Source organism: Ochotona curzoniae, unplaced genomic scaffold, assembly GCF_017591425.1.
Source record: "Ochotona curzoniae isolate NIBS_2020 unplaced genomic scaffold, NIBS_Ocur_1.0 patch401, whole genome shotgun sequence".
Taxonomy (NCBI): Eukaryota; Metazoa; Chordata; class Mammalia; order Lagomorpha; family Ochotonidae; genus Ochotona; species Ochotona curzoniae.
Window position 1 is genome coordinate 383,733 of NW_024466975.1, and position 24,957 is coordinate 408,689.

The following is a 24,957-nucleotide window of genomic DNA, read 5'->3' on the forward strand; positions in this document are numbered from 1 at the left end:
AAACAGTTTTCCTTACACAGGGGTTGCAACCACCTCAGGAGAAGGAACAGAGGAGTTTGGTATTTTACCAAGCCATGATACCACAGGAGACTAAAACTAGCCCCATCACTTGGGTGCTTTTTCCAATTTATATATTTATATTATGTCCTGTTTTCCGCTGCTACCCTATAGTTCAAGCCATCATCATCTTTCATTGAAACACTTTTGTATTAGCCTCCAAACTGATGCCACTTCAACATTTGCTTTCCTGGCAACTTTTCTTCCTCTGCACAATAACTCTCTGAGGAATGTAAAACTCTTTACGGTGGTGCTCTCTTAAATTCTCCAAAGGCTTCGTCTTTCACTTGGAATAAAGGCCAGAGTCTCCATCAGGGTCTTGAGGATACTGTCTGATTTAGCCTTAAGTTACCTCTTTAGCATTATCACCAGCTTGCCTTTTGCTCACTCAACTGATACTATTCTCATTACTGGTACCAACTCTTCCTTCAATAGCCAAACATTGCCCATTCAAGGACATTCTGTATACTTTACTTTTGCATGAAAGCTGTTCCTTTAGCAATTTGCACAGTATGCCCACTAATTTATTTCTGGCTTTTCATCAAATGTTTTCATATCAGAGAAGCCCTCTCCACAACCCTACATGAAATTGTGTCCCCATCACTCTCAATAAATATTACTTAAATACATAGATGAGTGAATGCAAACCAAGATCCTTGAGAGCAGTTACTTTTGACTCTTTTGTTATACTTTGTTATATACTTCCAGTATCAATAAGAGTGCCTTACTTGTGAAGAACACTGATTGAACAAACATTTGATGGAGAAGTGAATGAACACTGCAGTGATGTACATAAGAGTCAAATCTAACGGTTAAAATCTGGATGACTGCTGGCATCATCAAAAATACAAAGCCTGGCTCAGCACAATGGCTCAAATGGCTAACCTTCCTCCTGCAAGCACTGCTATCCCATACGAGAGCCAGCTTGTGTCCTGGCTGCTCCACTCTATCCAGCTTTATGCTTATTACCTGCCAAAGCAACTGAGGATGTGTCAAAGCCTTGGGACCCTGAACTTGCATGAGAGACCTGGAAGAAACTCCTGGCTCTGGATCAGCTCCATTCTGGCCATTACAGCCACTGGGTAGTGAGCCAGTGGATGGAAGATCTTTCTCTCTGTCTCTTCTCTCTGTAAATCTGTCTCTCCAATAAAAATAAATAAGTCTTTTAAAAATTAAAAAAAAAATCCTGAACGATACTAGGGGGAGGAGATGATAAATTGGTCAAGCTGAAATGACAATAGAATATCAAATATTAATACAGGTAAATAGGAAAGTTCCAGACCCAATGGAATTGTTCCATAAAATTCAAAATTTTTAAATATATACATAGTTAAGAATATATAGTTAAGAATATATAGCTAAAAATAGATATATAGATATATACATATAGTTAAATAGACAGAAATAAGGCTCAGAAATAAGCTGGAAGAGCAGATGTGCAATCCACTTATGTAGAATCAAAAGGCTTTAGAATAAATCAGACATATAGGCAGGGAAAGGATCAAACTTGGAGATGTCAATATTTGGTTTCTAAGTAGAAAAAAGTGGGTTGCTCCCAGAAAAGGCTAAAGATAAATAATTACTCTTTAAAAACTTCTTAACACCTACTATGTGTTAGGTCCTGTGCTAAGTATGGTATTCCTTAACTACCACAGAAAATGAGAAGAGCCGGGTTGAGGAAAAGACACTAATTATGGAGTTAGGTTATGTCATCTTAAAGGCTCTAGATTCAATAAAGTTTTTGAAAATCAAATGGAAGCCAGATTCCAATAGGTTGAGGAGTAAGGACATGAATATAGGAAATAAAAACAATTGTTTCAGGTGGTTTTGACACTAAAGGAGAGAAGGGAATAATAATATCTCCAAAATCAGCAAAATTAAGAAAAAAACCTTTTAAGATGATATCTGAATTGTTAAATATCATGTGTTGTAATAGTATGTTGCATTTATATGGTATTTCCTAGTTTCTAAAGTGTATTCTCAAACACTATGTAGTGAACTCTCTACAAACTTGCAAGGTTACAGGATAAAGATGTTTGAAGACAAGATATGCAGACTCAAAGAAGTCCAATAGCTCCCTCAAGACTGCAAAGCCAGAAACTAGTTTAAAGGGAATGAAATTATAATCTGAATATCCAATACCACAAAAAAAAGGGAAGGAAGTCTCTCTGAGGAGGATGATAATTTAAAAAGCATGAGTAGAGAGCCACCTTAGGAAAAGATGTAAAACATTTCTTCGCCTGGGACAAAAAGGCAAAGATAAACAGGTTGAAATGGTAAGATAACCTTAGCTGGTTTGTGATGAAAACACATATTAAGGCCTAAATCCCTAGGAGTGTGATATGCCATATTCCATTTCACAGAGAAATATCTATGGAAATACAGGTGTAAAGTACACACTTGGACCACCATCTCAGAACCCAGAAGTCAAGAGACATTATTTGTATCTCACAGGTTATATTGTGGTGGAGACAAATTATTTGACAAAATCTGATAAGAAAAATGTTTGAGGGAAGGAGACTGGTGAGGAAAAGAATTCAAAATGAACCAAGAAAAATTATGTTGCCCATATTGACTTTTAAGAGGATTCTTGAAAAAAAAAAAAAAAAAACCTCCTGCAACAACTGTTCATATTCCCTCAAAACTTTATCTTCAACGTGGCTGTATTAGGAAATAATCCTTGTGAGTGATTATATCATTGGGGCATAGTCTTCACCAATGGATTCTGCACCTTCTAAGTGAGGCCCCAGAGAGATGCCATGAAGCTTCAGTGAGATGACTGTTTAAAGGAAGCCAACACAGGTTTGCCATTATCTTGATGTTGAACTTGCAGCATTTTCTTTTAGTGCAAAAAGTTCTGAAACCCACATATATAACAGATCTTTAAAAAAAAAAACTCATGGAAAGTATGCATTTTAAAAAATCTATGCATGGATTTCAAAATCTTTTACACTGACATATAATTCTTTTCCACATATATTTAAAATACTTTCCTAAGAGTTTCTTCTATTTATAAGCTGCCCAATCCTCAGCATTTTGTTATAACAGCATGAACAGAGAAAGATATTTCCTGACACATTTCCCTGACCTACTCTACATTCAGTACAACATCACAGCAGTAGCCAGCATTGTGGCATGGCAGGTAAAGCCAACCAACCACCTGAGATCCCAGCATCCCAAATGGGCACTGGTTCTTGTCCTGGCTGTTTTACTTCTGACCTTGCTCTTTGCTAGTGGCCTGGAAAATGTAGTGGGAGATGGCCCAGGTATGTAGTGACTACACCAAGTGAAAGGCCCAGAAGAAGTCCTGGCTCCTGGCCATTGTGGCCATTTGGGGAGTGAAGCAGTGGATGTAATCAATCTCTCTCTCTACCCCCATTTCTTCCTTCTTCCTTCCCTTCATCTGTAACACTTCCTTCAAATAAACAAATAAAACTTCAAGAGAAAGAGAAAGGAAGGAAGGTAGAAAAGAAGGAGGAAGAGAGGGAGAGAAGGAGGGGAAGGAAGTTAACAGAGAGACCGTGCACAAGAGAAAATCTCTTAAAATAGAAATAAAATCAGATTTTTCTGCTAAGATCTCATGCAATTTCAGCAGAGAACTCATCTGTCTTTATTTCCGCTTCTTCCTCCTTGTAACAGCCAAGTCTTTCCAAAGACTTAAATCATGCATGTTGTGACAACTCCCATTATGTAATTACACTAGCCTCTTCATATTATCCAAAGCTTTTTATTTCTTTGTGCAAGGCTTGATTTTTATAGTATCACTACAGTTTTATAAATTATAACAATTTATTTTATAATATAATTATAAAAATGTATTTTAAGCTTATTATTATTATTGTTATTATTTTACAATGTGTTTTCACATACTCTGGAGTTCCCCCTCCCACCTCTCCAAGTCCACTCCCTACACTGTTTGCCCCCATCTTATTGCAGTAGAACATTCCTTCATAATCAGTCACACATCCATTATTCTGTTTAAGTATAAATTTACATGGCACATATGGACAATGGCAGAGAGTCCAGCATCCTGTTGTCAAGACAAGCGTAACAGTTTCTTTGGAAGTTCATCTTTGGTTTGGAAGTAGAGATGTATACTGCATTGCATCTTCACAACTGGCTATGATAGTTTTATTACACAGTTATTATACTTCCCCTTAAATAAAAAGCCATGAATCAAAATCAACAACAGTAATAAAAATATTACAATAGCATGAAGTTAAATAACATGCTACCAAATGACCAATATGCCACTGAAGAAATGAAAAATAAAATAAAAACTTTCCTAAAGAAAGTGATGCTGCATATAACCAGTGTGTTACTGAATAAATTAGTAGGGGGAAATTTTTTTTGAAGAAATGAAATTAAACATAATTTTCACATACCATGAGATGTAGCAAAAACAGTATTAAATAGGACTTTTACACTCTTATTCTTACACTCATCAAACTCACTCCACTACATCAGGACACTGCTTCTCTCATCTCAGAATTGCCTTTCCTTAGATATCTGCAATTTCTCTCCTCTGTTTTTCCTTTCTTTTTCTTTTTTCTTTCTTCCTTCTTCCTTTTTCCTTTCTTCCCCCCCCCCCCTTTGGTCTCATATCACCTAATCGGGAGTCCTTGTTTTATAATTTATACAATAAAAAAGCACATATCCCACCTCAGAACTCCCTACGTCTTTATCCTGCTTTCCATTTCTTCAGAGCAAACTCATCTTCTGACATCCTGTATTTGACTTGCTTCTCCCCCACTACCACCTCTGGAATATAAACATCACCCTAGTGATTCTGTTTCATTCCCTGCTATCTCATCTCCCCATTGTCTTTAAACAGAAACTGGTATATAGTAAATCCTCTATGATGACTTTCCATTAACAAGCCAGATATATTCAAAAAATAAACTATTCACATAACTGGACAAATTTTTCTATAAAAGTTTTAGTAGTCTCATAAGAACAAGGTAAAATCCCAAAAAGATTCAAAGAACAAAACCAAATATTCAACTTTCTAAACTATATGAGGAAAAGAAGCACAAGGAAGAACCAACTGGAAAGAGGTATTTTTTAAAAAAGAATGTACCTTTAATAATTATGACAATCATTAATGCTGCTACTGGTAGTAAAAATGTACTTAAGTCCTTAGTGTCTCAGTTATACCTGGATTATCTCAGATAACCTTCCCACTTTCTTTTATTTTATTGAATTCTATCAGACATTATCTTCAATTCTAATAATTTTATTATTAAATATACTAATGGTCACATCCAATAGAAGTTATCAAACATATCTCTCCTTCCAGTAGTTATTAGGTTCACTATCATTTTAAAAAAAAAGTATAGAGACAAAAAGGCAAGGAAAAATAAAACCCTGTTATATTTCAAAACAGAAAACAAGGTTTTTGAAATTTTCCCTAAAGGCTTAGCAAACCTATCACCGCCAAGTCTCCTTTATACCCAACTGGCATCCATGTCGTGGAGCTACATTCACTTCTTACACTTGCCTTGCTTCCGCTCCTAACCAACTCAAGAATATAGTTTGATGACTAAGAAAATAAGAAAAACAATATTTTCTTAATATCATCCCACTAACAACAATTATCTGGGTTCCAGTCAGTAACCCAAGCACCATCAAAGGCATCAACATAACTTTAAATGCTCTATAAGATTCTTAAGAATTCCATTTCTTAACTCAAATTACAGCCAATTTAAATATACTCAATAGGCTGCTGCAATGGCACAGCAAGTTAACTCTCTGCCCTGTAGTGCTAGCATCCCGTGTGAGTACAGGTTCGTGTCCTAGCTGCTCCACTTCCATTCAGCTCTATGCTTATTGCCTGGGAAGGCAGTGGAAGATGACCCAGGCCCTTGGAACCCTAAACCTACGTGGGAGACATGAAAAAGCTCCTAGCTCCTGGCTTTGGACCAATAAAGCTCTGATCATTGCAGCTATTTCAGGAATGAACCACCACATGGAAGACCTTCTCTATCTCCCCTTCCATCTCTGCAAAAATCTGCCTTTCAAATAAACAAATCATATTCAAAAGAAAATTTGTGCAATTATATTGTTTTAAATAAAGTATTCAAAAACAACTTATGAACAAAACTGAAAGAATGTACAAAACTAGTCATCTATACCATACTTCTCTCCAGAAGGTTAAAATGTAAAGCATTTGAATTTAAAAGGTTAGTTTCTAAAACCAGAATTATTATGTGTTCCATGCTACAAACTGCTTTAATCAGAAATCCAGTTTTATGGTTTGTCTTCACTTTTAAGATTTCAGAGTTTTATGAAATAATTTTTCTAAGACAGTGATCCTCAAAGTTTTTGATGATTAGAACATCTGAAGAATTTGTTTAACGAATACTTGATAGGACCAACATTGCGGCATAGAGGATTACGCTTCTGCCTGTGATGCCCGTATCCCAAATGGGTGCTGAGCAGAGTTCCAGTTCTAATCCAGCTCCTCACTGCTGGCCAAAGAAGACAGCAAAAAATGATGTTAAGAGCTTAGACCTAGAAAAAGCTCCTGGTTTCTGGTTTCTGGCTCCTGGTTTCAGATAAGATCAGCGAAAATCCAGCCAGTGTAGCCATTTGGGGAATTAGCTAGCAGATGAAAGATCTCTCTTTCTCTCTCACCTTCTCCCTCCCTCTCTTTCTCACTCTCACTCTGTGTGTGTATGTGAGTATGTGTGTGTGTTCCTCTTTGTAAATCCTACCTCCCAGATGAATAATAAATCTTAAAAAGAAAAGAATATTCTGTATCTCCTTCTCTCTGCATATCTGCCTTTCAAATAAAAATAAATAAATCCTTTTTAAAAAAGAACACTCTTAGGCATCTAGAGATTTCTAACGTAATAGTTTGAGATGCGACATCAAGAATCTGCATTTTTAATAAGAACCCAAATCCAGTTAGTTATTCAGTTGATTTATTCAGTTAGTGGTGCTCAAATCACGCTAGAAGTACTTTAAAAATTCATGAAAATGCTTAGTATATTAAAAAAAAAATCAAGGATGAAATGAAAACATTTTAACCAAAATTAAATTTTTTAAAAATTCTATTTTCTAATGAATTTTTAAAACATGGTTTATTTACTTATTTTATTTGAAAAGAAAAATGACAGGAAGAGAGAGAAATCAATCTTTCATCTATTGCTTCACTCCTCAATGCCTGCCACAGTTGGGGCTAGGCCAGGCTAAAGCCAGGGACCAGGATTTCCACATGTACGGCAGAGACTCGAGTATTTCTCCCATCACCTGCTGCCTCTCAAGCACGTTAGCAGGAAGCTAGGCTGAAGCAAAGGCAGGGGCCGGCACGAAGGCGTAGTGGTTAGAGTCCTCGCCTTGCACCTGCCAAGATCCCATATGGGCGCCGGTTCCAGCAGCCTCATTTCCCATCCAGCTCCCTGCCTGTGGCCTGGGAAAGCAGTCAAGGACGGCCCAAAGCCTTCGGACCCTGCACCCGTGTGGGAGACCTGGAAGAGCTCCTGGCTTCAGATTGGCGCAACACCAGCCGTTGTGGTCACTTAGGAAGTGAATCATCAGGTGGAAGATCTGTCTCTCTGTCTCTCCCCCTCTTTGTATATCCGCCTTTCAAAAAAAATAAATATAAATAAATCTTTAAAATAAAAAAAAAGTAGCAAAGGCAGAGTTCTAATCCAGACACTTCGAGATGGGATGCAGGCCTTGAGGCAGCAGGCTAACTCACAGTGCCACTTTGCCTCTGTTCCATCCACTTCATGAACTTATTAAAGTATCCTTGTACTTGGAAAAATTAAAGCCCCAATGATAACTATGTTCCACTAATTCTTGACAAACTAATACTATTTTTAGGATATTTCATGATTCAAATACTAAAATTTATTCAATAAGTATTCTGTGAGGAACTACTGTATAGCCAGAATATTCTAATACTAAAAGGTTTATAAAGCTACATGATTTCTAATTCAGGACTCAAAAATGAGACATAACTATCAAGATCTTAAAAACTGTTTTTAGCTTCCTCTGCTTGGACAAATCTATCATATTAATATAAAATATTAGCAAGAAGAGAAACGGGGTGTGTGGTGTATAACTATATAACTGTGGTCTATAACTATGCAACTTTGGTTTTACAAATTTATAGCTATTCTAAAACTAAAAGTTAAAAAACAGAAACTCTATTGAAACAATGAACCAGGTAAAGGGTCAGCATCAGTATAATTAAAACTTTTTAATTAACAGTGTTAATTTCACCAGGCAATGATCACAAGAGGTGATATTTGTGCCTCTTTTCTACCCCTAAAATGCTGAAAATAGTAAAATGTTTTTTTTCCATTAATAAAACATATCCATTCATTATTTTTTCATTCTTTTTGTCCTTTTGAAGACAAAAGGCCTGCAAGGCATTTGTTAATTATAACAAACACTGGTTATATTAACCGATTATTATGATATAATGATTAATAATACACATAATTTTGAGTGTATGAGATGTAAGACATTGTAAAAGAGGATATGGTACACAAAACTCCAGGATTTGTGGTCCATTTATGGGGTCAGCTTTGGAACATGACCTACACAAAACTCAAAGTTCCAGTATCAGTCAATCATCCACATGCCATTTCTGGTTACATCTTGAGTCATTGATGCTCTTCTTTTTCAAGGTTTTGATTTCTTGCTATGTGATATTTAACCAGTCACCTAACCTCAGGAGACTGGTGAAGGCCATTAGGCATTATACAGTTAAATTCACACTATCTACTTCTTATTTAGTGTGAGCATCTAATAAGTAAGCAATACAACCAAATTAAGGAATCTTGGACTTGTGTAATAATAATTGAATATTCTGATAAAGATAATGCATTGTTTATAATAAACGGAATGATCCTTTCCTTGGCTCCTTTATATATAGTGTAGTATCTTATCTATCATATAAAATTTATATATCAGGGCCCGGCACGATAGCCTAGCAGCTAAAGTCCTCACCTTGAATGTGCCGGGATCCCATATGGGCACCAGTTTTAATCCCAGCAGCCCTGGTTCCCATCCAGCTCCCTGCCTGTGGCCTGGGAAGGCAGTCGAGGATGCCCCAAAACCTTGGGACCCTGCACCCATGTGGGAGACCTGGAAGAGGCTCCAGGCTTCTGGCTTTGTATCAGCTCAGCTTCAGCCATTGTGGCTGCTTAGGGAGTGAATCAAACTATGGAAGATCTTCCTCTCTGTCTCTCCTCCTCTCAGTATATCTGACTTTGCAATAAAAATAACATAATTGTAAATAAATATTATTAGTTATATTTTAAAGTAGTAAAATGGGTTCAAAATTCTACTTACAATCATAAGGGGAAATAGAGTCAAAATTTAAACTTTTGTCTGACTACAAAATACATGCTTTTCAATTGTTTTTTAAAAGATTTTACTTATTATTATTCAAAGAGCAAATTTACAGAGAAGGAAAGACAGAAAGATGTTCCACCTGCTGGATCACTGCCCAAGTGGCCACAATAGTCAGAGCTGAGCCAAGCTAAAGCCAGGAGGCAGGACCTTCCTCTAGGGCTCCCACGTGCATACAGGGTCCCAAGGCTTTGGGGCATCCTCCACTGCTATTTCAGGACACAAGCAGGGAACTGGATGAGAAGTGGAGCAATGAGGACACAAACCAGCACCGATATGGGATCCCAATGGTTGGATGGGAAAGATTAGCCATTTGAGTCATTGTGTTTGGCACACATAATTAGATTAATACATCTTCAACTCCCTCTTTCCATTATAAATGAAATCATGTCTCCAGATAGGCCATGATGTGCAATATTTTCACACTTGTGTCCATATATTCCTTGTTCCTGAAAACAGGGTTTTTCACCCTCCTCCCACAACCAAAAATGACTACACAGTATAGTTATCAAAGTGCTTGCTTTGTGCTTTCCATTATTCAAGAACAAAAAGCACAGAATAGTGAGCAAGACAAAGATGCAGTCATTCCTAAAATTCATACAGAATCACAGAAGACCCAGAATAGTCAACAGGCTCCTGAACAAGAAAAACCAAGCAGGAGTCATCATGATATCTGACTTCAAAGTATACTGCAAAACTATACTAATTAAAACATCATGATACTGGCAGAAAACAAATACATAGCTCAACAGAACAGAATAAGGAGCCCCAAAATTAACCTAAGTACACATAGACAACTGAATTATAGAAAAGTGCCAAGACCATACAATGACCAAACCGCGTAGGAAAAACTGGCTGGGATGCAAATTTAAAAAACAATGTGGAGATTTCTTCTGAAAGTAGAAATAGACTTGTAATATGATCCTGCAATCCCACCACTGGATATATACTCAAAAGGCTTGGGAACAGTGAATTGAAGAGATACCTGCACCACCATGTTTACTGCAGCATGGTTCATAATAGGCAAAATTTTGAATGAGCCAAGGTGTCCATCATCAGCTGAATGGATAAAGAAACGTGGTAAATGTACACGATGGAATATTATTCATCCATGAAAAAGCATGAAATTCTTTTATTGCAATAAAATGGACACAAATGAACTACATCATATTGAGTGAAGACTAAACTATTCCAGACACAGAAAGAGAAATATCACATATTGTCTCTTGTATATGGAAATTAAATTTTTGAAACAAATTCAAAATGAAAAAAAGATACAACTGTATGCATCAGTATGGCTGTCAATACAGTTTTGTGAAACCTTTATATCTTTGTGAAATAAGTGGTTTACAACATAATAGTGCTATCATTTTTAGGATCTGCTATTACTTTAAAATTTACTGTATATGGCTGAATATATGGGTGAAATGGCCATTTTTCCATTCAATTATTATTTAAAATTGTTGTCTATAATCCCTCCAAATTAGGATCTTCTTGCTTTTTACTTTTTAAACCACTTATCTGGTAAAGTATTAAGCCTTTTTACAGTAATGTCCATTAAAAATATTGTCTCAAAAATGAAAAAAAGGGGGGAGAAGATAAGAAGGTGGAAGAGAGAGAGGGAATGAATATCACTATCTTCTTAGATTTGTGTGTATAAACTATACTGAATCAGCTAAAAACTAGTTTAAAAAGTAAAATGAATTATTTGATTAGAAAGGTGGGACCATTATGGAATTTACTTTCTTTGTGGTCCTACTCTTCTGAAAAGAAAAATAACTGCTTTGTTGTAAATTTCCTTTACTCTCTCCTTAATTAATTTCCACTTCTTCACTATCATCTCACTTCATATAGACCTTTTTTACAGTATTGTGGTCTGTGCCCAACTCTCCATCTACCTATAAACTCTTTGATTCAAGAATTCTTAGACTTGTACCCCCAGCCACTGGCAGAATACCTGATTTATAAGCAAGTGTTCAACAAGTGTTTTGTGATGGTGAAATTAGAAAACTGCAATATATATATATTACAAATTAAAGATTAAAATATCAAATTGAGAAAATATTATCTAATTAGTAATAAAAGTCACAGAAAACTGATGTCACGAATATTTAAAGGTTTAATTATATCCTAGTTGGTTACTTTGAGTACTGAAATTTACATTAGATATTTTATTGGACAGTAACTATCTAACTTACTTTTTTAACCAGATGCCGTAACTGTATATCTCTATGCAGTCTCATAATCTAATAATCTACAGTTGAATTGTTATGTTATTCAGAGCTCATCTGCACTGCCAATGAAATAGCAATTATTACCCAATGCTCTATTGCAATAGCAAAGAAAATAACTAATGATTAAAAATGAAGATACAGGAATACTAGCAATTTGTGCAGGTTATAAACAATTTGCCTGTGTAATTTATTTCTGTTACATCACATGATTTCAAATGTAATAACATTTAATTTCTTCAGAAGATGGTTATGATTTTAAGAACTAAAAAATAAGCCTTAGAACATTTTTGCTTTTAACTACTTGCTTTTATATATTTTGCAAATTCAATGAAAACTATATGCAGACTTCCCTTTAGGGATATGAACTATGTAATAATACAGTCTGTTAGTTGTGAAGCCATAGATACATTAATGAACAAGTATATACTATGTATTCTCCTAGATGAAATATATAATGGAGACTAGCATACTGAGAACAGTCTGCTTCTCTACTCCTATAAAAAAGGAGAACTCCCAACAAAAGTTAAATATACCTTGACAACACAATACTAGATTTTCTACTTTTGTCTATACCTACAATGTCATGATGTACTGAAGTAGCAGAATGCTAACTTGTAACTGCTACTACTAAAGGGCTATGCTGCTGTAACAATATGAGGGGAAATGGTGGGAGAAGAAAATGGAGAAGGAGAGAGCATGGAAAGGGGAGAAAATATACAACTACAAAAACATATCATGGAAAATGATTTTTAAATTTTTGAAAAAAAAAACAATTGTGGGCTCACTTAAAGGGCCTTTGAAGTGCTCTCCATATCTATTTTTAAATATATAATACAATTTTTCTATCCAGTATTAATCATTACATAAAACTCCAATCTCCACCCCCACTAGACTGTATGTTCCTTTATACCAAACATTTCATGTATCTTGAAGTACATGCACAGAACTTCTATAGTGCAAGAAATCCAATAAGTAAATATATTTATGTTAATTGTGTTACAAGCTTGATTTAAAGACCAAATACTACAGTTTTTCCATCAACTCCTTTTGAGTAAGACCTCCTAATCTCCTTTAAAATAATAAAAAGATTCAAAAATATTGGTTGAGAGTCAGTATCCACAAGTACGTTACCACACAAATAGTTAAAAACAGTCAATAAGGTTTTAGTATGTACCAGGCATGTTTTAAGCACTTTCTATGATAAAATATTCATACTTCCACATGTAAACTATGAGATGCTGGGGAAATTATTCAGCTTGTTTTTGCTCAGTTTCCCCATCTGGAATGGTAGCTGTATATTTCATTATACATAGTGATAACTACCTCAAAAAGGGACTCTTTTTTCTCATAAGAGACAATTGATATGACGTGATTAGTACAGTGCCTGGCATATAGCATGTACTCAAGAATATTAATTGTTTTTCTGTAAAAATGTAAACGTGTAAAATGATGAGTGCATTTAATGTATGAAACAACAACACTGTTTTGTTTCATGAGGAGAGATAAATAGAGGCCTTATGGAAGTGCACGTGCGTGTGTGTACATATACACATATTCCTTTACTTTCAAAAGGAATACAAACAAATAAGCTGTTTCTATCTCCAAACAAAATCAGCAGCTATGGAAAGTTGATTTGAACCAAGTAAAGAACATATAGAAATAAATTTAACATATTTTATAAACATTTCTTAACTTAAAATAAGATTTATAAAACTGAAAATGACCCAAGACTGAGCCTAAATAACATTTACAGAGAAGGAATTTCAAAATTGGAGGATATTTACCTCTTTTCATCTATTTTGCTGGACACACTGATTGCAGCATCCTGAGATGGAAGCATAGAAAAATGTTTGCAGTTTCTTTCCTAGAAAGAAAATGGAACTAGGTATATGCATAATCGCACATATGAGCAGCTTATTTTAACCTGGTCAATAACTTTTCTGTAGTTTTTTTACCTTGAAAAAATACCAGTAATATAGAAAAATCTTAATTCTTTTCTATAATCCAGGTGAGACACAGAAGAGGATCTGATCTATCTGATGTCTTTGTTCTTTAATGTTGCTTCTTCCATAATTTCAGTGAAAAAAAAAAAAAAAACAAAGAAGAAAAAGAAGGGCCAAAGGGGGCAACAGATTTCCTTTCTTCTCCAGGGCACAATGGAGAATTCCATGGCTAGAAGTCTTGAGCAACTTCTATAGACTGTGGGTACAGGAAGAAATGCACTTGTATCCTCTCCCCTCTTGACCTTCCAATACCCTCTTCCATTGCCTCCCCCTTACTACACCACATAAATGTCCTTAAAATAACTTTCCAGAACAGGACAGTAAAGAAAGACATATGCTTAAAGGGGAGGGAGCATGCTGTTATGTTTTCTCCAATTTCCATCAGTCTACCACAAGGGAAGGCTAAGACAGAGAACTCCTAAGCACGTTTTCCCTCTTTTGAAAATCTAAACTTGATAGTACTCCTCAGTAGGTTGTCTGTCAATCTGACAAAAGAATAACAGAATAAATATCTATCAGCAGAATGATCAGCAGAGAATACATAGCCAATATTAATGCCATTTATCAGAATAATTATGTTACCATTTCCATTTTTTTCTATTTAAGAAGAAAAGTAAAGGAAATGTAATATAGAGTTACAAAACCAGATGAATAAAGCCTTGATTACAGCAACTCCAAACACAACCTTATTTTTTTTTAAGTTTAATTGTGTTTCTATTCCCTATGTTAAGGAGATCTTACACATTCAATTTCAATAATTAGCTAATGCATAATAATATTTATCAACTGCTCACTGAAACAACTGAGTTGCATCAGGTCTGACACAAATGACTGGCCAGATTAGAAAAACGTATGTAACAACTAGTCACAATAGAGATTATGGATAAAGTAAATTCTTAATTGCAATTTTCTAAGAATGCCACTTGTAGCTCTAAGTCAATCTTGATGAATAGTAAATCACAACACATCACAAATGACTTTACTCCTTAATCTACCATAACTATTTTCATCTGGAGGTCAAACCTTGAGATTCCTGTTCCCATAAATGTATTCACAAATTTACTTTTCACAGTGTTCATTCCTTGCATAATAAGATGGATTTCAAAAGCAGAAATTTACATGAGGAAGCAGAGTACACAGTTGTCTTTTCATGGCAAGACAGGCCCCAATAATTCCTACAGTATGTAGCTTCAGTTAAAGCTGTTAACTATAGGCTATAATTATGCTTCACTCTGAAGACCTTACTATACCTCTCTATAAAGTGTAAATACAATTTGGCATACAACTGGTGTTTCTGAAATTCCTTGATTCTCCTTTATTAATACAGTTGAACCATCCATTACACAATTTAAGTTCCACACCTAGACACCATGCAATGACAGAAACCGGAAATATTATGCTAACATGACTATAGTATTGATGAATAAAAAAACATAACCCCAAGGCTAAGCTGCCAAATAAGTAGTGAATTAATTTCTGTAAAGTACTCCAATATTATAAAGGTGTGTTGAAAGGTGTCTGCTCATGTTTCAAATTAAACGCACTGCTGGTCAGCATTAGCACCTCAGCTTTGAACACCAGCCATTTGCCTATAACACTTCAGGGGTAAGGAAAAACGGATTTGCCATTCACACTGGAATAATTAGAACATGTCAGGAAGAATTAATTTCCTCATTTTTCAAAAGGATACACAGAAATTACCATGTTATTATATGACAGGGTTCCTTGGAGAATTATATTAAATTTAATTTCTAGCGCAGCCCACACAACAAATTAAAGTCATAAATAAGATGGAAAGAAGCAGGACGCAGAGCATATGTTTATGGCAATGAGTGAAGCCAAGGGACCAGAAACAACTATCTTCATTTCATTTTATTTAAATCAGCCAGACACTGTGTATCTGAATGACAGCACTTGTTAATGGTGCTGAGATTATAGGCTCCTTAATTTTAGAAAACAGAAGCAGTCAGTCAGTGTCCAAAATAGTACATTTCATACAATGCAAAAATTAGTATAAATTTACTTCCCTTTCAAGTCTATTTCTTTTTGCCCTGCAGCAAGTTTAACAAAGATAAATTTATTTTTTAATAAACATTCGTTTCTTTACTTGCCTTCTCTTTGGGCAATTTTCTAGGATCAGAGAGAGAAGTGAAACAGAAAAAAAAAAAGTCACCAGATAATGCGAAATTTGCAAACATAGTGTCCATCCAGAATACAAGCTTCCTGCTCCATCCTGTAAATACACCAATCCATCCAGAGATGACAAATCTCTTCAATGAAAAGTTTTTCACATTAAATGAAAAACGTTTTCTTATACTGCCTATCAAATTAGCGTGAAACTGCTAAAGATAGATATTTTTAAGCCATACTAAGGGCACTGAACCTTTAAAACTACTCGTTAAGCACAAATGGATACATGCAGCAGGAATAGTTCTAGAGCCTATGAAGAATATAACCACCACTTGTGTCCACAGAATGTTCCGCAGCACGCTCTTCCTTCTGAAGAATTTCTCTGAAAGCAAATTTTCTGCCTCTTTCTCTTCCACCTCAGTTAGGCATGAGCACTCAAGAAAGAATGTGCACTTACGTTTATATCATGTATTTGGAAATCAATCTAAGTTCAACACAAAAACATTAATAAAATTTTAATAAATGTATTATAAAATATTAATAATATTGATTCCTTTCCATCTCTTTGTGCATTTGTATACTTTTATTTGTTTAGTTATGGATAAAATAACTGCATCAAAGCAAGCAGATAGGACAGTTTTTTATGCATATACTCTAGCAAAGAAAAAAAAAGACTAAAAGTATCACAGAAAAAACTGACATTTCTGGATTTACATGCTACTCTCTCTTCAGTGACTAAGGTTGGCATTTTAGTTCTACCAATAACCCTAATGCTTCAAAAGCTATCAAAACAGTTCATACCGTGTTAGTTGCCATTCAGAATTTAAGAACACACAATATCTTCACCATGAGACATATTCAGTGAATAAGAAAAACAAGATTTCTAAATGGGTGGTATCTTTAAAAACTATCTAAAATTATTAAAATAAGAATTTTTCCTTTTTGTCTCTACATATTACATATCCACCTACAAATTCTAAATCATAAATGTTAAGATTATTCACAGATCTAAAATCATGCTTATATTTTATCATGTTTACTACTGAAGACATTTTTTAAGGTGAAAAGGGAGTTTGTACACTTTAAAAAATGACTGTCACGAACCTGGGCACTCCCTTGGGTGCAACAAACTTTAAATAATTTGTGAATCAATTAACTGGTGACTCTCTTCATGACACAGATTTCACACTCCGAGGTCACTGCATTATCAGCCTGATACAAATGATTTTGGAGAAAAGTTAATAATTGAAATCATTAATTAATTTAACAGAACTTTCAGTTATGCATTGCATTAAACAGCTGTAAAGAACCAGAGATTAATTAGTTGTTTCTCCGACAATTTTCTTTGCTTCTAGTACTTGGCAGAAAACTTTTTTGACTTGTAAAGCGCATCCTGCTCTCTTATAACCTGATAGTAATTCATTCAAGCCCCTTTACGTTGAACCAACTATAATTTTCTAAAATAAATTATTTACCCTCTAAGGTGTTTCTCTGGAAGACAACAAAACTTTAAATAATAATGCTGCGAAGTTTTCTATTTGAAAATGGAGAGTGCATATGAAATATGCATTAAAAGTATCACATCATAAGTAGCTCAAAGAAATCAAGAAACCCATGCTATGGCCAAATATTTTCCAGAAGCTACTGCAATGATATGTATTCATGTGAATTCAGTTATTTCCCCCTTAATATAAACAATTCAAAATAAACTTTTCTTATTAGAACCAAGTGCCTTTATATATCATAATTTAGATTCATTAACTGAGCTACATGCTAGTTGTCCAGAAACTTGGCCAACAAAGTACAGGAAAGTTCAAAAATCAATTTGAAAAGCAGCAGAAAGGAAAACTGATAAGCAACTTGTAGAACACAAGCTTCCAAAATCCTAGGTGCATTATGTTACAGTCTATATAACTTTGCCATCTTAACAAGTGAATATCTCACCTGCTCTATCTAGTAAGGTATGCATCAGGAGTTAGCACTGTGGCATAGCAAGCGAAATTGTCACCTGCAATGCCAGCAGCTGTTCCACTTCCCACCCAGCTGCCTATAATGACCTGAGAAATGCAGTGGAAGACAGCCCAAGTCGTTGGGCCCCTCCACCCACATGGGAGACAGATGAAACTCCTAACTTCAGTCTGGCCCGGAATTGGCCAGTAAGACCTCCTGGGGGGGGTGCGGGGAACTAGCAAATAGAAAATCTCTCTCTGTGTGTCTCTCTCCCTCTTTTCCTCCCTCCACCAATCCCTCTCTCCCTCTGTCTCTGCAACACTATTTTTCAAAGTAATAAATCTTTTTCTTAAAGAAAAGAAGGGTAGTTATACAAATCTAATTAAACAGGCAATTCCCCACACAAAAAACAAATTTTCCTGAAACTTATTTACAGAAACTGAAAATGTTCAAGATTCAAATCAGAGAATAATTAGTTGCACCATGAAAATGTCAAATGTACTTTTTTAGCCTAATTCTTTTTCCCACTCCCTTTCTGTATGTGGTAATCATATCAGAGTCTGCTTTGACAAATTCTATATCCTCAGCCTAAGAACTGTCTTATTTCACCACCAGCTGCCTCCCTATTACGTGTGTGTGTGTGTGTGTGTGTGTGTGTGTGTGTGTGTGTGTATAAAGCAGCTAGGCTTGGCTCAGTAACCTAGTGGTTAAGGTCCTTGCATGCACCAGGATCCCATATGCCCCAGTGTCCCATACGTCCCATATATCCCTGTGTTCCAGCTGCCCCACTTCCCATCCAACTCCCGCTGATTCACTCTAAGTGTCCTCAACAGCTGGGTCTGAGCCAATCCAAAGCCTGGAGCCTCTTCCAGGTCTCCCATGCAGGTGCAGGGTCCCAAGGCTTTGGGCTGTCCTTGAATGCTTTCCCAGGCCACAAGCAGGGAGCTGGATGGGAAGCACGGCTGCAGACACAAACGGGTGCCCGTATAGGATTGTTGTGCATGCAAGGCGAGGACTTTAGCTGCTAGGCTACTGCACCAGTTCCAAATAAATATATCTTTAAAAATTAGCTAAATAAATAAATTCACAGTGTGATATATTTGATAAAATCTCCAAAATGTTTATAAAATTAAAGAAATAGATCTTCTATTTTGAATTATCTCCTTTTCTTTTAGGATTTTGTGTAAAAACTGGCCATTAACGACTAATGAAATTTGAAGTGGGATAGCAACAAGTAAAAAGTATGAAAAATGCAACTAATTTTAGGATATTACTTTTTATCAAAACTCCTTTACTATTGAAGGATGCATTTCCCAGGAGCCAAATTAAAAATGTTAACATCGGTTCATTTGGCACTGCAAGTTAAGGCACTAACTGAGTCATCTGTATTCCATAGCAGAGTGTCATCTCCAGTGCACATTACTCTGCTCCTGACCCAGCTCCCAGCAAACGCACCAGGAAAGCATCAGATGAAGGCTCAGGTACCTGAGGTCTGCCAGCAACAGTGGAGAAGCAGAGTTCCTACCTCCTGGATTCAGCCTGGCATGTCCAGGCTGTTGTGGCCATCTGGGGAGTCAATCGGCAAATGAGACATCTGTCTGTCTCTCTCTCCCTCCCTCCCTCTTTCCTTCCATCTTCGCTCCCTCTCTTCATGTCCCTTTCTTTCAGTCCCTCATTTTCTCCCTCTACAACTCTCCCTTTCAAATAAGCACATAAACCTTTTTTTTTTAATAGCTTACATTTGTGGTTCTACCAAGACTCCCTTATCTATTTTGGCAGAAAAATAAATATTTGTCTTTTCTGAGACAGCATGTTATAAAATAACAACTAATTGCAGTATTGTTTCTTCTTTTACATGCACTATTTACAAAAATTCACTGTAGAGTAAAGCAAATGATAATCATTCCTATCTTATCATTCATAACATTCATACTTTCTCATTAAATCTTCTTGTTCTATTTATTTCTCATGTCATACCATTATAATAAGTTGGCATCACCTTAGAGCATTCCCTTCACATAGATTCTGCAGCAATTTTATTCTTCTAATAGTATCATTTCACAATTCCAAAAATCTTTTTACCTAAATATGGTTATCACTTTACATAATTCTTGTGAAAATTAAATGAGAAAGTATATAAGGGACTCAACTAACATTAGTTCCCCTCCCTCTTTGTTGATCAGAAAGCATGTCTGGAAATTTATTTTGGTGAAAATAAAATGAAATTCATGCACAGACATATTTTCCACTTAGTTTTAAAATACCCCTCAGATACATATTTATTAGAAATAATCTCATAGATGAAGGGTATAATGGAGACTAGAACACTGAGAGGTAAAGCTACTTCATCTACTCCCCAAAAAAGTAGGACTCCCATTTTGAAACATTTAAATATATACCCACACAGCATAATACAGACTTTCTATCTCTGCCTCTATCTACCACATCATGATACATTTAAAAGGCAGAAAGCTAATCTTCTAACTGTTACTAAGGGACTATACTGCTGTAATCATTAAGGGAATAAAAAAAGGGAGGGAGAAAAAAAGGAAAGAAGGACAAACTATACAAAACGTATCACTTAGATTCAGTAAATAATAAGTAGATATATTTTTAAAAAGAAACAGTTAATTGCTAAACAGGGAAATTAAGAGTAATAAAAAGAAGGTAAAGTCGAAGCGGATTTCAGATTGCTGGAAATGTGCTGTCCATTTTCTGTCAACCTGTTCCTCCTTGTGGCCAAGGAGCCTGACAATGGTTAGATTTAAGGTCCAATGCAATAGAGCAAAACAAAGGAATTTAACTTCCACAGAAAAATAATACTTAAAATTTTTGTTGCATTTTCTCCATTATAAATTTAATGCATTTGTCACTTTAGTAACTATTAGATTCTAGAATTCTAAAAGGGTATCTTGACAGTGTTGCAGAAACTTCAGTCTCAGAAGAATCCCAAATTGAGAACAAAATCCATAACTGAAAATCTTTAGGCTTGTATTCTTGTTAAAATAGATTCTTGTTAAAATGTACAAATAAGGTAACACTGGATTAACAACAGATAAGTAACTTTAGACCGAATTAATAAGTAAATCTGTAACTTACATTACTCACAGACCGTAAATTCTTTATTTTTAAGATTTGTTTATTTTTATTGGAAAGGAAAATTTACAGAAAAAAAAGAGACACAAATATCTTCCATCTGCTGGTTCACTCCCCAAGTGGCCGCAACAGCTGGAGCTGAGCCCATCGAACACCTGGAGCCTGGAACCTCCTCCAGGTCTCCCACGCAATGCAGGGTCCCAAGGCCTTGGGCCATTCTCTGTTAATTTCCCAGGCCACAGGCAGGGAGCTGGATGGGAGATGCCATAGCCAGAACATGAATCAGCACTCATATTGGATCCTAGCACGTGTAAGGCGAGGATTTAGCAATTGAGTCATCTAATTATGCCCTGTAAATTCAATAGTAATTACTGCTCTCTTAATCTCCCACTTTATTTGAATATACATGCATCAACTTTGTGTCTTGCTCTGCAATTCACTCTACCTAAAAACACACTAAAACTGCCCCGATTGTATATTTGCATATTTAGTCAATATGGCTGCAAATAAGTATTTGTCAGTATTTTATATTCTTATTGGCTTTTATTAAATTTGTTTATTATTTTAAGATACAATTCCATAGGCTCTGGGATATCCCTTACCTTCCCCCCCAAATTTCCCACCCCCTTCTGATATCCCCTAAATATCCCCTGATATCCCCTAGTCCTTCATAAACAGGCTTAAGTCCATCATTCTGTTACACTAGTATATCTTGACATTGTAGATATGAACAATGGCAGAGAGTCCATCTTTCTATTGTCAAGATACATTTCACAGTTTCATCAGGAGTCCATCTCTGATTTGGAAGTACAAATGTAGCCTTCATTGTATCTTCATATCTGAATATGACAGTCTCCATTACATACAGTTACTATACATTCCCTAAAATCAAAAGCCATAAAACAAAACCAAGAGGAAGAAAAAAATAGAAAATTAACAACATAAAATTAAATAACATGCTACCGAATGACCAATGTGTCACTGATAAACTAAAATTAAAAAAAACCTCATTATTCTTTTTTTTTAAGATTGACGTATTTTTATTAAACAGTCAGATATACAGAGAGGAGACAGAGAGGAAGATCTTTCATCCAATGAGTCACTCCTCAAGCAGCCACAACTTTGTCACTGAAAGTACTGCTTCTTACCTTCCTCTGACTACAAAGCACAGTTTTGTAAACAGTACCTTTAATAAAAGCTCATCCTATTTCATTTTTGCAGGACACTCTTGAGGAGGCTGGCTTTACAATTCTGACCCTGCACTCAACGAGGCTTAGAGCCCATACACCTCCCTACTTTCAAGTCTTCTCTGAGGTAGCATCACTGAGCAATCACATATTGAGCAATTCCATCTCCTTGCAAAAAAGTATGCTTACGGGCCCGGCGCGGTGGAGCAAGTGGTTAAAGGTCCTCGCCTAGCACGCCCGGGATCCCATATGGGCGCCGGTTCTAATCCCGGCAGCCCCGCTTCCCTTCCAGCTCCCTTGTGGCCTGGGAAAGCAGTCGAGGATGGCCCAAAGCTTTGGGACCCTGCACCCACGTGGGAGACCCGGAAGAGGCTCCTGGCTTCGGATTGGCATAGTATCGGCCTGTTGCGCTCACTTGGGGAGTGAATCATCGGACGGAAGATCTTCCTGTCTGTCTCTCCTCTCTGTACATCTGCCTTTCCAATGAAAAAATAATAAAAATAAATCTTTTAAAAAAAAAGTGTGCTTACAAAGGTTTATTCATAGATAGTATGGTGGAAGTATCCATTTTAATGCCAATTTTTAGTATGGAATCTTTGGTTTTTGTTTCGAATGGTCATTCAATAACCATAGTCAAATTTTAATCCTGGCAATATATGAAATAGAAGGCAACACTTTTTTCAGAAATAGTATAATAGATTTCTTTCTGAAAGGATGTTTTTGGAATATGAGACATGTAAGGAAGTAAAAAGAGGCATTTATTCCTAGATAAGTCTCTTAGTGAGCAAAATCAAGGTCCACTTGTAACTTGCGTAGAAGATTCAAGAATCAAAGGAAAATCCCAGAGCCTATGGAATGGTATCATAAACTAGTAAAATAAATAAATTTAATATTTTTAAAAGAGAAGTTCAAGAATCATCTTGAATTATAAGGGCTACGTGTGATAATTCAAAATGAAACAAAAGGCAAAGGAGATGAAAAGGGAGAAGAGAGGGTGAAATCGAAAGAAGACAAAGAGGAAAGGTGCTGACAAAGCGAAAGAAAACAGAAGAGACAAAAATTATTAAACATAGGAATGAGGCAGGAGATGCAGGGGGGAATAGAAGTAATAAGAACCAACTGCATCCATTATTTTCTTTTCAAATATTTCCTCTTTTACACAGAAGGACTGGAAAAATGAGGTAATTGAATTACCTTCACAAACACTCATTCTTATTTTACTTCGTTTCGTGGATCCAATACCCTAACACCTTCATTAAGAATTTCATTGGTCAAAGTTCTGCATAGTCAAAATGATCCCAAACAATTGCTCCAATGTATTACACATATAAACAAGTTTTTCTTCAAAACCAAGCATGATGGTCATTTCATTTTACCTCCGTTTTTCTTCAACAAACATAGTTATTATAGAAAACGAAAGGAAAATTCCATTCTTCATTTATATTCCTCTGACCTGCTAAAATAACCTGCCCTGTGGCATAATATGTAATTCCATATATTTTTTTCTTAAAAATATGACTTTCACTATATTTAATTATGTAAGATTTAAATACAGGAGCAATTTTTTCTCCCATGGTACTAAAAGCTTTCTTTTTCTTCTTTTTTCTTGCATTTCTACCTTCTACCTTATTTTTTCTGCATACAAAAAAAAATATGTTATGAGGAGATTTTAAATTATTGTATTAAAAATGTGCAGGAATTACCACTACAGTTCTGTTTTCATTATTTGCTTTATCATTTTACTAGTAGTCTTCACAGAAGTACAATGGCTCTCAAAGCCACAAAACCCAAAAAGGCTTAATTTTGAGGGGAAGAGCATGATCATTAAATCAGACAGTTTAATTTTGAAGCTTACCTGTATCATTTATTGTGCTGTTCTGGGGAAAGCAGATACACCACACTAAGCCTCAATTATAAAAGCTGACACAGCAACAGCTCCTCCCTCACAGAATGACTACGAGGACTGTGCAAGAATATTTTCTCTCCCTCTCTCTGTCTCTCAAATTTAACCAAAAACACGAAAAAAAATCAAATACTTAACACGCTATGCAATTAATAGGTCTTATGATATTAGTGAACTATAAAATTTATCTTCCAAATGATTCTATTAAAATAAACAATGGAATTAAGATCCCATCGAAGAGATCCAGTTCTCTGAGAGTAATGGTAAAGCAAAGAACATGAAGATCAGTAGTTTAAAAGAAAAACAAAACATTGTTAAAATATTCTTCAAACAACAAGTTGAATGGATGATAAAAATGAATTATGTTTGTCAATCAGTTGTTTTTATTAAAAAGAAAAGGATAGAAATAAAAATAAAGTTAAGATTCATGAGTAGAGGGGCCAGTGAGGCAGCTTGGTAACCAGGATCCCATATCAGCACCAGTCCGTATCCCAACTGCTCTGCTTCCCATCCAACTCCCTGCTTGTGGCCTGGAAAAGCAGTCAAGGACAGCCCAAAGCCTTGAGTCCCTGCACCTGCGTGAGAGACCCTGAGGAGGCTCCTGGCTTTGGACCAGCTCAGCTCTAACCATTCTGGCCACTTGGGGAGTGGACCAGTAGATGGTTCTCTGTCTCTCCTCTCTGTAAATCTAATTTTCCAATAAAAATAAATGAATCTTCTTAACACAACAAAAAGGTTCATCAGTCAAGACAACAAGAGAGAAAAAGGAGAAAAACATATTTCACATGTTAAAGATAAATGTTGCTGGAGGAAACTTTTTATTACATTATATTCCAATTGGGGTTTGGTATATATAAGTTAATTTGTTACTCTGAGTCACAGTGAAAAATATCTGATGTCATCTTTATATAATGGCAACTAGAATACATGATTCTATGAGATTTTACACAATAGAGAAAAAGCCAACCACTAAATATCCTCAAGGATTGCTGGGTGGGCTCTGTTGCAGCAGTTCAAGATTCCAGTCC

At 35.7% G+C, this 24,957-nt stretch overlaps 1 long non-coding RNA gene across 1 annotated transcript in view; it reads right to left on the reverse strand.

Annotated features, from left to right (window-relative positions):
* LOC121167619 overlaps positions 1–24,957 on the reverse strand; it is a 135,301-nt gene that overhangs the window by 1,534 nt on the left and 108,810 nt on the right. Inside the window, exon 3 of the long non-coding RNA XR_005885604.1 lies at positions 13,445–13,524. This is a non-coding gene — a long non-coding RNA (uncharacterized LOC121167619). The remainder of the gene's footprint in view (positions 1–13,444; positions 13,525–24,957) is intronic.